The sequence below is a fragment of the Emys orbicularis genome, chromosome 5 (genome assembly GCF_028017835.1).
Source record: "Emys orbicularis isolate rEmyOrb1 chromosome 5, rEmyOrb1.hap1, whole genome shotgun sequence".
Taxonomy (NCBI): domain Eukaryota; kingdom Metazoa; phylum Chordata; order Testudines; family Emydidae; genus Emys; species Emys orbicularis.
The window spans coordinates 43,660,845-43,673,878 of record NC_088687.1 but is presented as its reverse complement, the minus strand read 5'-3'; the positions used below and the strand labels follow the sequence as shown (position 1 = coordinate 43,673,878).

The 13,034-nt window shown below is 46.8% G+C and overlaps 1 protein-coding gene across 1 annotated transcript in view; it reads right to left on the bottom strand.

Annotated features, from left to right (window-relative positions):
• Nucleotides 1–13,034, bottom strand: part of FGF2 (fibroblast growth factor 2) — a 68,696-nt gene that overhangs the window by 31,164 nt on the left and 24,498 nt on the right. The gene's annotated exons all lie outside the window — the stretch shown is intronic.

The window sequence follows — 13,034 nt, the reverse complement described above, 5'->3', positions numbered from 1 at the left end:
GTGATGGAAACTATGCTGAAGCACAAAGCCTACCTATTGCAGCTCATTTTTTAAAGTACATTTATAAACCCACTCAAATTTCCATTTTCCTGATTTCTCCACCGAGGATAAAGGAAGGATTTTAAGAATACACTCGAAATCCATGCAATATAATAAAACCCAGAAGTCCTCCAATTAGCAGACTTCATCTACCCACCCATTTACATGAAACAGGCTACTTTCATGTTGCAGTAGGGATAAATGATGACTACAAAGTATAATACATAGTGGGGTCCCGGGTACCCAAGAGGCTTTTTCTCGCCTATCCTATCCCAGCCTGATTGTCAACCAATCAAAGGAGTTTCACTCCCCTGGGAATGGACTTCAGAATCATCACAATGCAAATGACTGCACCATAATTTAAGTGGTGGGGGCCATTGTCTGGCTTGTAGGTAAAGGTATGTGGATCCTTAAAAGGCAACCAGAGAGAGACTTGCTGTTGCAGTTTCAGACCAGGTCAGCATGGGGACATAGACCCATTTTCCCCACCCCAAGTGACTGGAAGAGGGGAGACTATTTAGATCAGCAGTGGGCAACTTGCAGCCCATCAGGGTAATCCACTGGCAGGCCACGAGACAGTTTGTTTACATTGACCGTCCGCAGGCACGGCCGCCCGCAGCTCCCAGGGGCCGTGGTTCACCGTTCCTGGCCAATGGGAGCTGCGAGAAGCAGCGGCCAGCACATCCCTGCAGCCCACACCGCTTCCCACAGCTCCCATTGGCCAGAAACGGCGAACCGCGGCCACTGGGAGCTGCAGGCGGCCATGCCTGTGGACGGTCAATGTAAACAAACTGTCTTGCAGCCCACCAGCGGATTACCCTGACGGGCCGCAGGTTGCCCACCGATTTAGATCCATGCTGATGCCGGAAAAGCCCTTTTACCTGGACCAGGTGGAACAGCCCCCATCCTGCCACTCACAGAAAGAGTTAGATACCAGGTAATGCCCACAGCAGCTCATGGCAAAACATTACTTGCTCCTTTCTCAGGGGGCAGGGAAGGAATTTTTTCCCTCACCACCAGATTGGCCAAGACAATGTGGGGTTTTTTCACCTTCCCTACAGTGTGTTGGGGGCTTAGCTGGGGCAAAAATGAAATGGGGGTTAGGCTGCAATGTTGCAACTCTCGACATAAGCATGGGGCCAAGTCCAGTGCAGGTACTTCATAGGGAAGTGATACAGTGATCAGATAAAATGGATTGGCAAAGGATTTAAATGAGGGATTGTTTGTTTTTGTTTTTGTTTTTAAAGGGGCAGAAATGGGGGGGAGGCTCCTATGGCAGGGAGACAACTCCCCTCCTCCTTTATAGCCCCTCTTAACCTGCATTCAAGGAGGGGTGGTTAGGTCCTAGCAGCATTTTGGCTGGGGCCCAGGATAGGTAAAAGGGGAGGGCTGACTGCAGCCACATCCTGGGTATATGCTAATGATTATGGAATTATCTGCACCATACACTTACCTTGCAGATAACTCCAACATTTAGGAATAAAGCTGAAGCCTAATTAAACCACATCCAGTTTCTCTTGTCCTTCTGGCACAGCCAGACAATTCTGCACTGCTAGTTTTCCCATTATTCTGCCCCTCTCAAATACTGCTTCTCCTTTCCAACCAGCTGAGAGAAAGGAATCTCCTTTAAGATTACAATGGCACTATAAATTGGCTGCCAAAAGATGCTGATGTGAAACGCAAGCTACAATTTATCCCAGAGGCTCACAGCATCACCACTGCAACATCTGTTTATTATTTATTATAATTATTTCTGAACTGACATGTAAAAGCCTGAAGTAGTGTTCTGTCAGGTCTCCTGGGTGGCAGTGCAGAGTGATCCTGGGCCCAGCCCCACCTTTTTCCAGTATAAAAATGTTGATTAGCTGATGCTCAAAAAATATTTGGGATTTATGTTTTCTGTTGACAAGCTCACATTCACCTCTATTACATGATCAAGGCACAGCAAGAAAATGACTAGAGAAGCCTGTGCATGTTGGAGAGGTAGCCGGGGTGGGGAGGGGAGAGGGGAGAATCTCAGTTTCAGCCATTTACTCTCTCACTCGTATACAGCTAAGTTCTTTCAACTGACAAAAATCATTAGCCAAACATCTCTCATTCAGTTTACAACAACAGAGAATTTATGAACCCACAGAAAAAAACCCAGGCTGCATGTCTCTGGATCAATGACTAGCATTACTACAGCCTCTGCTACGGAAAAGCTAAATCCAAGCCAAGGGCTCAAGGCCCATCTCAAACATATTTGCAGAGGCCCTGTGAGGAAAATTGTTCCATGAGGCCCCTGAATGACATACACTGCGGTGAAGTTACTGGGCCAACTCCAGTAAGTCCTATTCCTGCACCTTCAGTTACTGAAGAGAACACAGTAGCAACTACTTCTCATTGCTATAGTTTGAGAGCATCTTTAGAAGAAATTAGCACAATATAAGAGGAGAATGCAAAAAGCATAATTCAAGCAACATATGTAAATACTATACACATGTAGCTTACTCCTGCATGCTGTAAACTATACCTGATCTTAGGACTACCGTTCATTTATTCTCTTTACACATCCAGGCTACTATCAGTCTTTGCGGCTTCTTTCTTCACAAGACATTCAATATATTCAAAAGAGAGTTGTCTACCTTTCTGTACCAACACCTAAAGTGTTGTCCACATCCCAGTCATCCCCAGCTTTGATTACTGCAGCCTTCTCCTCTGTGAGCTTCCCAACACCAACATTGCTCTCCAATCCATGCAAACTTGTCTCTTGCCTACAGTATCATGTTTCAACTTTTCACCATTGCTGTCCTGCACAACTCTGCTCCTGCCAACATCTCAGATCTTCTTTCTTACTGTGTCCTCCCTTGCTTTTTTCAGTCCACAAAACAATGCCAACTTCCATCCCTTAGTTTCCTTTCCCATCTGTGTTTTTGAGCCTCTTCACTGCTGATCTCTGTGCGCAGGATTACACCCAGAGCATAAGGTACCTACCTTCTCCTCATTCAAATCCCCCCTAAAGATGCACTACTTCTACAAGACCCACAATAGCTCATGTCACACCAATACTCTTTCTACCCCAGCATTAAAGTCAAGTGAACTATGCTCATTTACACCAGCTGAGGATCTGGCTCTAAAACTTTACTCATTATACCTGCATGCTAGAATTAGGACTGTATAACCTTATGTAACTGCTCCACTCTAACACCCATTTATGTAGTATTAATTTAAATGATAAAATAGGGGGTGGTCATGGATTGTTTTTATTATTCACATTTTGGTAATTCCTAGAGGTCCCAACAAAGATCAGGGACCCATTGTGCTAGATATGTATCAATGCTAAGAGACATTCCCGGCCCCGAAGGGCTTACAGTCTATATGGAGAAGAGAGTCACAAGAGGTGGAAGAAAGTATTATTGCCCCCATTTTACACAGACAGGGAATGAAGCACCCATAAAGTGATTTACCCCAGGTCACACAGGAAGTCTGTGGGGGAAACCAGGAATACAACTCAGATCTCTTGATTTCTAGTCCAGTGTCTAAATCCAAAAACCCTCTCTTCCTCTGAAGGTTTTCACTTCTGGGATGCCAGCACGAGTCAAACCTTCAGGCAGGTAGCAAAAGAAAGTCATTATCTTTCATTATGATTATTAAATGGGATGAATAAAATCAGTTGTGGCTAGGGTGTCCCGATTTTATAGGGAAAGCCCTGATTTTGGGGGCTTTTTCTTATATAGGCACCTATTATCCCCCACCCAGTCCCGATTTTTTACACTTGCTATCTGGTCACTGTAGTTGTGGCATGTCTGTCTACTAAGAACTGGACTGAGACTATCAGCACAATTGGCATCAACTGGCCATTTCAAAAGTATCCTGGGACTAAAGGAGAATGAAAACTAAAACTACCCTCTCACTCTTGGAGTATGTCTATGCTGCAATTAAGAACCAGCAACTGGTCTATGCCAGCTGACTTGGGATAAGGGACTCATCAATTGTAGTGTAGGCGTTCAAGCTCAGACTGCAGCATGGGCTTTGGGACCCTCCTACCTTGCAGGGTCCTATGGTTCAAGCTGAATGTCTACACCACAATTAAACAGCCCCTTAGCCCAAGCCCAAGCCCAAGCCAGCTGGCACAGGCCAGCTGCAGGTATTTAATTGCACTGTAGACATACCTTTGGAAATTTTTCTTCCAGGTTAGGAATTAGTCATACCGATGAGGCAATACTGGAAAACTAGCACTACTCACCTATTCTGTGATCAAAGTTTCAGTTTCCAGAGCCATCAATTTTATTTTATTTTTTGGTTAATAATAAAAAAAAAAAAAAAAAAAAAAAAAAAAAGAGGGTTAAGGTTTGGTTTGGTTTTGTTTAAAATAAGCATGGTTTTGTTAAAAGTCTCTACTATAATTACATCCCAAATATATCAGCTTCAAAACAATGCAGCTCCTTCACCAATACTATGTTCACCTCTCTGTGTTTCTAATTTTCTTCTATTGTTGTATATTCAAGTCATATTTGGAATCACTTCCAGAAAAGGGGGACAGAAGTCCCTTAAATATGAATTCCTCAATGTTACATGTAGTAACACTCAGCCTGAGCCCTCCTCCATAAAGCGGAAGAAAACAAATTAAAGTTTTTTTGGGACTGCTCGAGTCTGATGAGGCTATATAATTAAAGGTTCTGCTTTCCTAACTACTCCCACTTCTCTTTTTTCAGGAGTAATAGGGAGGGGATGAGGAGGAAGAAGACAGAGTAAGGGATTCTCTTAAGTGAATTCTTTGGCCTTCTCTGATGGTTTGGATGCCTCTATTCCCTAGCACTTTAAAGGCTCATTTAGTCTGCTAAGATGCCTGGGTGTCTTGCTGATGGCATTTCCTCTTCATTAAGTGCTGTTCCTTTACTGTGAATGCTTAGTTCAACACAGGGAGCATGACCTTTCATAAACTGATGTGGTCTGTTGCAGTCTCTTGGAAGGGCAGGCATTAAAAAGACCAGCTCTTATTTGTTTAAAACTTTACTAGATGACTCAAACAGAAAAACGATGGGTTGTTTCTCTTGAACTAGCCTGGTTGGTTTACTCTTACACACGGTGCATCTATTGTCTCCCTCCCTGCTTCCCGTCCTGTGACAATTCTAGCTCTCTTATGGGCTCTGACCTGTCATCAATATTTTTCCTCTTTTGTTCTCTTCTGATCTAAGTCTCTAATCATCTAAAACTGACTCTTCTCCCCCAATATTTCATTATGATGCATGTTTCTCCAGTCAATGAGGAGACATTTTCAGGTGAGTGCAGAGGTGAAAGCAAGAGCCGGTTTGCCGTACCAGGGTGGCCCGGCTTCCCCAGGGGGCAATTTAAAGGGCCTGGGGCTCCCAGCAGGGGCTGGAGCCCCAGGCCCTTTAAATTGCCACCAGAGCCCCACTGCTGGAGCCCTGGGGTACGGCTGCGGGGCTCTGGGGGCTATTTAAAGAGTCCGGGGCTCCAGCTGCCTCTGCCACCCTGGTCTTTAAATATCTGTGGGAGCCCCGCTACTTCCCCAGGGCTCCCACGTCTATTTACAGGGCTGGGGCGGTAGAAGCAGGGGAGCCCCGGGCCCTTTAAATAGCCCCCGGAGCCCTGGGGGGGGCGGGGGGGCACTTACCTTACAGGGTAGGCTGGGGCTGGCTCTGACTGCCTCAGCCCCGCCCCTTCTGCCCTAGGCCCCGCCCCTTCCAGGGGCCAGAGCTGGCCCCAGCGTACCGGTAAGTCACTGAACTTACTTTCACCCCTGGGTGAGTGTGAGAAGACTGCAAAAAAAGGGAGATCAGCCTACTTCATAGGCTCATCATAAAGCACCTCCTAAACATAAATTGTGCTAGAAGACTCAAACATTATTCTATATACAAATGAAAAAACCCAGCCCTGGCAGTGGTTCTTTCTGAGACAAGATCACAGGCTCACAAAAGGAAGAAAAGAAAAACCAGAGCTTCCAGCCATCAAAACTCATGCTGCATGTTAGATTCCCCCGCCCCCCTTCATAACTGTGGTTCGTAGTTCTTAGCTCTTCAGAAGAGTCTCTGCAGAGAACACAAAAGAACTCCAGACATCATCTCACATTCCCCACCCTGTCTCCAAGGCTAAGTAAAGATTTAAAAAGCAAATGATGGGTGGCCTTCATTTTCCGTTTTCACTTTCTGCATAAATTCTTCAGATTAGAAGGATCACTAAGAGCTAGAGGCTGTTGACTTCAAGTTAAGAGTTAAAACCCTAATCAATTTAATTTTCTTCAATGAATATTTTGTACCCCTACAGATAGTCATTTATAACTGTTATGATTGTATAGTAATGGATCTGCTAGTTCAGATTATGATGCTACATGTAGTAACTTTTTACACTGAGAATTAGTGAGTCATGTTAACATACAAAGACACATTTCTTTACTACTGTGTTACAGCATCCTAAGTAAATCCTTTTTTTTGTCGGCAGCCAGGAGCATAAATCCACAAGCAGGCAGAAGTAAGAGCTTTAAAAATTTTAAACATCAACAAAAATACACACCCTTGAAATATGAACACTTCAAAAATCTCTGGTGACAAGAATAAATCCAAGGGTTTAAATAAAAGTAAGTTACATGATTTTTGAAATATCCTATTGAACTAGCCTGTCCCACAGCTAATATTTAACAAAAAGTACAGAAACCAGAAGACATCCTCTCTCACCACCCACTTTATCTATGGGCATTTCTTTCCTACCCCAAACTCCTGCCATCCTAGGAGCCACTGACTATATGGAATATACAATTCCCAATTTCTCCCTGTTTAAAAAAAAAAGGGGGGAGGCAAATTATACTTCTACAGGACATAATGTTTAAAACGATAATGTAATGCACTCAATTTCTACCCACGGTTTTGAACAAGTCTCTTTACCTCCCTCTCCTCACCTGTAAAATAGGCACAATAACACTTGTCAGCTTCACAAGGGGGCAGTCAGATGTGTGTAAAGGGCTTTAAATTGAAGTGCCAGTGAAGTTCTTACTTATTTCATGCTTTACTTGTGAAAATTATTTGTGGTTGTTGAGTCCAGTTTAGAGTGATTGCATAATATTGCATATAAATTTAGATTGCAAGCCATTGCAAGGACTATCTTTTGTTATAAGTTTCTAAATTGCCTAGCACAATAAAACCCTTATGCTGTTTGGGGCCTCTGGGCACTGTTGTATTGCAAATTAACAACAGACTCCTCTTATGTCACTGCAGGTAAATTGATTGCATCATTTAAAGCCCAAAGGGCAAAACCAAATAGGGAAATCTGACTCATTTTAATACGAGAATATCTTATTCAGTACTGTGCTTTGGTGTGAAAGCTAGACTCAAGCCAGGATCAAGTTGCCAATAGAATTTTCCCAATGCAACATTAGTTGATTTAAAACAAATTAAAATTACATTAAATTTGTTAGTGTATAAACACTTTGAGCATATAAGCAAATACTTAAAGATGACTAAGAACTTCACTTCAAAAAGGCAAGGCAAATAATGGGCTGTGTTTTCTTTAATTTTTTCAGTTAATTTAGTATTGGGGGATGTAAAATGGTGGAATGGCTCAGCAGAATCAGTTGCAGTAACCAAAGTATTAATTTGTATTACTTGTTTAAAAACTAACACAGTTAAAGTTTTCGTAGTTTGGGCTTCCAGTCAGTCTTTAACACTTGGATACAGAGCCCTACTTTCCCACACAGCCGTCTCCTTATGCTATCTCCCAAGCAGCTATTCTTCTAGACCCCAATTCTGCAAACACACATGCACATGCTAAGCTTTACACAAGACTAGTTTTTTAAGAAGTCAATGGGACTACTCGTATTTAAATTTTTAAGCACATGCTTAAGTATATCCCAAATCTTTTGAGCACTATTTTTACTATGCATTTTTCCAAACCCCTTTTTGGATTCTTAGCGGTTTTCAAAATAAACCTACACAACCAACAGTAATGAAGATGAACTGAGACCCAAGACAAAGAACAATATTTCAGAAGACAGAGGAAGCAAAGAGTAATTTTTTTTTTTAAAAATGGTGATACGAATTGCCCCTTCCCCACAATTGCAGCCAAAAGCAGCAGCGAACAACAGTTTAGTACTGGAAGTGAAGAATACCATGTCAGTTCTATTACTGAGTGCTGATGGCTGACAGTGCACTTCATAAGGCACAGAGAATATACCGTAGATCAGGGGTCTCAAACTCAAATGACCACGAGGCCGCATGAGGACTAGTGCATTGGCCCGAGGGCCACATCAGTGACACCCCCCACTTGCTGCCCCTGGCCCCGCCCCCTTCCATGAGGCCCTTGCCCCTGCCCCGCCTCTTCCTGCCCCTTCCCTGCCCCCATTCCAACCCCTTCCCCAAAGTCTTCACCCCAACTCTGCCCCCTCCCTGCCCCCAGGGAGTGCAGGAGGGGTGCGGGGTGTGGCGGGGGCTCAGGACAGGGAATTGGGGTGTGGGGTGCAGAAGGGGTGAGGGGTGCGGCAGGGGGCTCCGGGCACGGGGTTGGGGTGCAGGAGGGGTGAGGGGTGCAGCAGGGGGCTCCAGGTAGGGGGTTGGGGTGCAGGAGGGGTGAGGTGTGCAGCAGGGGATTGGGGTGTAGGGTATGGCAGGGGGCTCCAGGCAGGGTGTTGGGGTGCAGGAGGGGTGAGGGGTGCAGCAGGGGGCTCAGGGCAGGGGGTTGGGGTGCAGGAGGGGTGTGGGATGCGGCAGGGGGCTCTGGGCTGGGGGTTGGGGTGCAGGAGGGGTGAGAGGTGCAGCAGGGGGTTGGGGTGCAGGGTGTAGCAGGGGGCTCCAGGCAGGGGGTTGGGGTGCGGGAGGAGTGTGGGATGCGGCAGGGGGCTTCGGGCTGGGGGTTGGGGTGCAGGAGGGGTGAGAGGTGCAGCAGGGGGTTGGGGTGCAGGGTGTGGCAGGGGGCTCCAGGCAGGGGGTTGGGGTGCGGGAGGAGTGTGGGATGCGGCAGGGGGCTTCGGGCTGGGGGTTGGGGTGCAGGAGGGGTGAGAGGTGCAGCAGGGGGTTGGGGTGCAGGGTGTGGCAGGGGGCTCCAGGCAGGGGGTTGGGGTGCGGGAGGGATGAGGGGTGCAGCAGGGGGTTGGGGTGCAGGGTGTGGCAGGGGGCTCCGGGCAGGGGGTTGGGGTGCAGGAGGGGAGCGGGGTGTGGGCTCCGGCCCGGCGCCGCTTACCTAGAGCAAATCCGGGGTGGCAGCGCCGCGCACCGCAGCCAGGACAGGCTCGCTGCCTGCCCTGGCCCCTGACCCCGCTCCACTCTGCTCCACTCCAGGAAGCAGCCAGAGTCCCTGGGGTGTGTGTGTGTGCGGGGGGGGCGGGAACGGCACCATGTGCTGCTCCTCTACGTACCTCCCCCAAAGCTCCCATTGGCCATGGTTCCCCGTTCCCGGCCAATGGGAGCTGCAAGAGCACGGAGCCCTCTACTCGCCCCCTGCCCGGGGCTGCAGGGACATAAAATAGTTCCAGCCACTTCAGGGAGTTGCACGGGGCTCGCAGTGGCACGGGGTAGGCAGAGGGGTAGGGGGTCCGCGGGCGGGGGGAGCTTGGCGGGCCACAGGAAAGAACCCCGCGGGCTTGAGACCCCTGCCATAGATTGTGGTTCTCAAACTTTTGTACTAGTGACCCCTTTCACATAGCACGCCTCTGAGTGCGACCCCCCCCTTATAAATTTAAAACACTTTTTATATATTTAACACCATTATAAATGCTGGAGGCAAAGCAGAGTTTGGGGTGGAGGCTGACATCTCGTGACCCCCTGAGGGGTCCTGACCCCCAGTTTGAGAACCCCTGCCATAGAAGATCAGAAAGGGTAGCAGGAAGTGTGTCTTATCGGTGTCTTGTGAAGTGCAATGTAAATGCACTGGATTGTAAAATAAAATATTTTACAACCTCCATTAAGAAATGCTAAAAATAACATTTATTTGAATTATGGAAATTCATGAACACATGCCATGTACACATAGCAATGCTTCTTCCTGTAGTGTTGCCAAGGAGGAGATTCACCATTCTGGACTGCAGCTTTGCCACTATACCTTTCCGCTTGTAACACTGAGCCAAATGACAAGATCTCCAGTTATTTGATTTTTCTAATCTGCTTTAAGCAACTCTAGAGAATGGATTCAGAAGTTGCTTGACAGTATAAAAACATGCCCCCTGTCCTAATGACCTTAAAATCTAGTTCTGACACTGAGGCGATAAACAAGTTTAGGGTGATGGAGAGAAATCTTGCAGAGGTCATTATTGAAAGGCTGAGCAAAAGTAGTGCATTTTGAAGAGGGATTTGAAGAAGATTGAGATCATTTGCTACACAGGAAGACAGACGTAGCAGCAAGGATGAGGCAACCTGGAAGAAGGAAGTAGCAAGTGGGAGGAAGATATCAGAAGTGAGGAGTAATGAGAATAGGAGGAGAAATAGGCAGTGTAGAATTCTGCAAGGCCTTGAAGGTGATAAGTGTGAGGAGTTGAGAACAGACTGGTGTGGGGTAAGACGAGACACAGGGAGACTAGAGAGAAGAAGGTTGCTGTAGTAGAACTCGAGATGGTGAATGCATTAGACATAGAGTTTAGCATTACAGCTGGACATGAAATACTGGATTTTAGAGATGCCACGAAAAATAAAAGTAAACAGAAATTGGTGAGAGGGATGGAATGAGACATTCAGGTTACAACTCTGGAATATGGCAAGGATGGCGGAGTTAGTGATGGCAATGGGAAAGGAAGTAGCATGATCTGATAAGGAATAGATCCTATTAGGAATCACAACCTTTAGAGTGGTTGACCCTGATCCTCAGGATCCTACCGATCTGTGTTCATCACAAGACATGGAGGAGAGGAGGCGGCGGCTGACTATACGTCACCTGTGTGTTTCTGGATTCTCCAAAGCTAAAAGTGAAACCACCTTATAATGGCCAAGAACCCAGCCCTTTAATGGCTATTTAAAACCCCCACACACTACAGTATTTCACTCCTGGGCATCACAAGCAGAAGGATAACATTGAGAACTCTCCCTCCCTGAAACTTAAATGCTCCTCATCTATTTTTCCCCTCCCATCAAGCTGCATATCCACCCTATGATGACATTTAAATAATGGACTCACAGGGGAATACTGCTAGCTGCAAATGATCAAGTCGGTAGTGATTGAAAGTTGTTGGCCTGGACAGAACATGAACCAGAACCCCAAAGGTGAAAGGCTTTGTAAACCACCACCAGTTTACTAAGTTACCCCTGCACTTTTCTGAGAGTTTTTTCTCATAGGTGTTTAGTTAAAGTTGAGTGCACCATACTGTCAGATTCCCAAAATGCAGAGTAAAATGCACAATGTACTGTTTTTCCTTCAGATTTGTAATAAAACACTCTAAATTACAGTCCCATCTTGAGTCCTGCTACTTTCAAGATTCAGTGCAGAATATATTCTGGGACTCATCTTGTCTAGGCAGCAGTTAGAGAACTTCAGGTCAGCAATGGGTTCATATCAGACTGTAGACATCACATGTGGATCAGGATATCGTCATGTGTCTGATAGACTAATGTTTCCCTATTTCCCAAAGGCATGACACTAAGGCCTGGTCTACACTAGACGTTTATGTCGAATTTAGCGCCGTTACATCGAATTAACCCTGCACCCGTCCACACCACGAGGCTATTTAGTTCGACATAGAGGTCTCTTAAATTCGACTTCTGTACTCCTCCCCAACGAGGGGAGTAGCGCTAAATTCGACATGGCCATATCGAATTAGGCTTGGTGTGGATGGAAATCGACGCTAATAGCTCCGGGAGCTATCCCACAGTGCACCACTCTGTTGACGCTCTGGACAGCAGTCCGAGCTCGGATGCTCTGACCAGCCACACAGGAAAAGCCCCGGGAAAATTTGAATTCCTTTTCCTGTCTGGGCAGTTTGAATCTCATTTCCTGTTTGGACATCGTGGCGAGCTCAGCAGCACTGGCAACGATGCAGGGCTCTCCAGCAGAGATGGCCGTGCAATCCCAGAATAGAAAGAGGGCCCCAGCATGGACTGATCGGGAAGTCTTGGATCTGATCGCTGTGTGGGGCGATGAGTCCGTGCTTTCCGAGCTGCGCTCCAAAAGACGGAACGCAAAGATCTATGAGAAGATCTCTAAAGCCATGGCAGAGAGAGGATACAGCCGGGATGCAACGCAGTGCCGCGTGAAAATCAGGGAGCTGAGACAAGGCTACCAGAAGACCAAAGAGGCAAACGGACGATCCGGATCCCAGCCCCACACATCCCGTTTCTACGAGGCACTGCATTCCATCCTAGGTGCGGCCGCCACCACTACCCCACCACTGACCGTGGACTCTGAGGATGGGATATTGTCCACGGCCGGTTCCTCGGACATGTTAGCGGACGGGGAAGATGAGGAAGGAGATGAGGAGGACGAGGCAGTCGACAGCGCTTACCAAGCTGATTTCCCCGACAGCCAGGAGCTCTTCATCACCCTTACAGAGATCCCCTACCAACCCTCCCCAGCATTTAACCCGGACACAGATTCAGGGGAAGGATCAAGCAGTAAGTGTTTTAAACATCTAAACATTTATTTTTAACAGAACTGGAATATTAAGAATAAGAACAATGTGTTCTTCATGATTTCTTTACCCTGGGCGCTTAAGTATTCAGTTCCAACTATTTAAAAAAAAATCTAACAGTGTCCGGTTGTGCATGATTCTGCTGCCCAAGCTGCTCCACTCTTTAGTCCCTGCCACTGCAGCTATATTAAAATGCGGTCTATATGTCCGGGGATAGAGCTGAAATCCTCCACGGACATCTCGAGGAAGCTCTCCTGGAGGTAATGGGAAAGCCTGTTCATCAGGTTCCTGGGGAGAGCGGCCTTATTGGGTCCTCCGAAGTAGGAGACGTTCCCGCACCAGGAGATCCTCAAGTACTCCGGGATCATTGCCTTGCACAGCATGGCGGCATAGGGCCCTGGTCTTTGCAGGCTTTCCCGAAGCATCCTTTCCTTATCGCTGTCCGAGATCCTCATTA